This window comes from Pongo abelii, chromosome 16, assembly GCF_028885655.2.
Source record: "Pongo abelii isolate AG06213 chromosome 16, NHGRI_mPonAbe1-v2.0_pri, whole genome shotgun sequence".
NCBI classification, from domain to species: domain Eukaryota; kingdom Metazoa; phylum Chordata; class Mammalia; order Primates; family Hominidae; genus Pongo; species Pongo abelii.
Genome location: NC_072001.2, coordinates 92,542,675 through 92,545,732, shown reverse-complemented (window position 1 = coordinate 92,545,732; position 3,058 = coordinate 92,542,675).

Here is a 3,058-nt window from a genome sequence, read left to right as displayed (position 1 = left end):
CACACAGACAAAGGAGGGGTTGAAAAGTCAGTAGCCTCTGATAGCCAGTCAGCATGCATTGGCCTTAGGTTCCCTGCTTTCAGACCCTATTCTCCTGCCTCACCTCCCTGGGAGAGATCTGGGTTGAGGCCTCTCTTTCCAAAACCAGCACTGGGTCACATGATCAGGTAGATCTGACAAATGTGGGCAACTGAGAAGCTCCTCCTGGAAAACCTAACTGTAAAGTGAAGGTCCTTAAAGAGCCCTGCAGAGCCCGAGTCTCTCTCCAGAGGGATACAGGGGGTGCACACAGAGACTGCCCCATCGGTGTGTTTGATGGTTGTAGTTCAAGTCCCCTCTTTGTTCTTGATTTGTGAACATTGACACAGCCTGGCAGGGAGCACTGACTGCGCTGGGCACCATGCTGAGGGTCTTATGTGCCTCAGCTCATTTAGCCTCCCAGCAACCCTGAGAGAGAGAGAGGCTGCAGCATTCCCATCTTACACGTGGGAAAACTGAGGCCCAGATGGGGTAAGTCACTCAGTCAAGGTCACAGATCCTTCTGATTCCAGTGTCTGAACCTGGACTCCGTGTTCCCTGCTCTCTGGCTCCAGGCTCCAGGCATTTAGGATGACCTGACAAAAGGATGGGGTTCCTCAGTAGACAATACCCTTCCCAGGGCCTCCAGCCTGGGGTGCACAAAAGATGGGGTTACAGCAGGCTGGGGGGGTCACTCTGGAAGGCCCTACACGTGTTCCCTATCCTCATACACACACCCAACTTGCATCTTCTAGGGTGGAACAGTTAACAAGGGCAGAGCCCCTACTTCTGTCCCCTCCTGCCTTGGCCCCTGCTTTGTCCCCCACCCTACTCCTGTCCTGAGCTGCTGCCCAGTGGGAGCTCTGTTTGGGGTGGGAGGCCAGGCTGGGGCCTATGAGAGCCCCAGCAAGTACAGGAAAAGGAGGCATTGTGGCTCAGCCCCAGGCATTAAGAGATACAAATTGGATGTGGAGGGCTGAGGCCATTGACTGAAGTCCCTGTGAGCTGAGCTCCCAAGGGGGGAGCAGCCCAAGTCCTGTCCCTGGGCAGCCTGTGCCTGAACGGTGTCCAGGCAGCCTCCTGGGCCTAATCCCGTGGGAGCTGCGGCCCAAGGAGCCCCAGAAATACCGCTGCTGGGGAGAGAGGCTGCCCTTGATGGGGTCAGGCAGCCTCACCCTGGATGCTTGGGGTGGCCGCCCTGAGAAGGGATGCGAGATGAAAAGAAGGTGCACTCACAGGGGTGTGTGTGCACATATGCCCCTGGCCTGGGCGTTGTATCTGTGTGGGACCCTCTAAAGATGGGCAACCCCATGTATTAGGGGCAGTGTCAGGCCCTTTGTGTGTCTGAGGTTTGGGGCACAGGGAATGGGGCCTGAGGTGCCTGACTGAGGGAGTGAGGCATGAGGATGAAAGTGGCAGAGCCCCCGCCCAGCAGGCCCAAGTAGGTGCTAAGTGTGTGTGTGTGTGTGTGTGTGTGTGTGTGTGTGTGTGTGTGTGTGTGTGTGTACTCGCACATCGTCTAGCGGGGCGCTTGAGAACAGCCCTTCAGAGGTGGTTGGAGGGGCTCTGCAAATTGTAATCAGATTAAGGGACCAATCACTTAGGGCTCTTGAAAAGGCCACAAGGTTTCTAATCAGCCCTGAGCGCCCAGCCCACAAAGCCCTGAGGAACTCGGCAGGAGTCGCCCGCTGGGGGGCCAAGGGGGTGGGGGGCGTTTTTCTTCCCTCGCTGTCTCTTGTAATTATGTCAATTTGCTAGCCAAATTGTTTGCTCGAGTGGACAAGGGGGCTTGTGCCCCATTCATGTGGTAATGTGGGAACTGGCCAGCCTCCTGGCTGGGAAAATAGAAGGTACCAGGGACCCTTCTGCAGGGAGCAGGCGGGCCCAGGGGGTGTGGGGTGCCCAGGCCTCAGGAACTCATTCCTCACCGGCATGGGGCTTTTTCCCACCAATTCCAGCACCTTCCAGCTTGCGTTGTTCTCTGGGATGTCCCTTTGGGCTGGTTGAGATGAAGGATGGGGTAGGGAGGCAAGGACCCCCAGAGGGAGGGCTGGACAAAAGAGGTGACCTCCAGGCTCCCTCAAGGTGAAGGTGGGCAGCTCTCTGTCCCCTGTGTCTGTTCCCTTGTGAGACAGGCTGAGGTTGGAAGTTTGGGAGCAGCAGAGGACTCAGAGGTGCCAGAAAGACGGGGTCCTGAAAGGGTGAGTCTCACTACACACAGATTCAGGGACAAGCAGAGACTTGGAAAAAAGTTCTTGCTTTGTTTCCTGAGCCTTTAGGCAGAGGCACCAATCACTGTGCCACCCTTTGTTTACACAGTAGAGCACTGAACCTGACAGCAACGCAGAGAAGTAGGTACTGGGTATCCCATTTCACAGACAAGACTACTGAGGCTCAGAGAAGGTGAGTGACTTGCCCAACGCCACAGAGCTAGGAGATGAGGAGCAGAGCTTTGAACCCAGCTCTATCTGATCCCTCTGTCTCTTCTGCCCTGCCCCCACCACATGGGTTCATTCCTTCCTTCAACCAGCAAACAGGAACTGGCTGTCCCCCCACCCCAGTTTCGTATGATGCATTAAGGATGCAGAAGACTAAGATGACCAAGGGAGGGCACTGTCAGGGGACGGTTAGCACTAGCACACCGTGGTGTGTGCTGTGGTCACTGTCAGCATGAGGCTGTGGCACACAGCAGTGTCAAGCCTTGGACACATTGCTCAGGAACAAAGGTCATTAGGAACAATGGTTGTTATCAGTCCAGACACAGAACCTGCAGTGCATGCATTTTCCTGCCTCCTGGGCTACTCAGAAAGGGTCTTCTCTCCTCCCCAGGTCCCCCTTCAGCATGTAAAGACTCCTCCTCTCTTCCCTGGGTGTGGCACCCCCAACAACTCTGTTTCTCAGATTTGAAGGCCTTGTCCACCCTGGCCACTTCCCTCTGGACCCACCTGGGTTATCAGTTTCCCTGTGAATGTGAAGAGCCCCCCTGTCCACAGGTGTTCACAAGGCCACTGTCCTCACTACCCACCCTACCCTCACCACA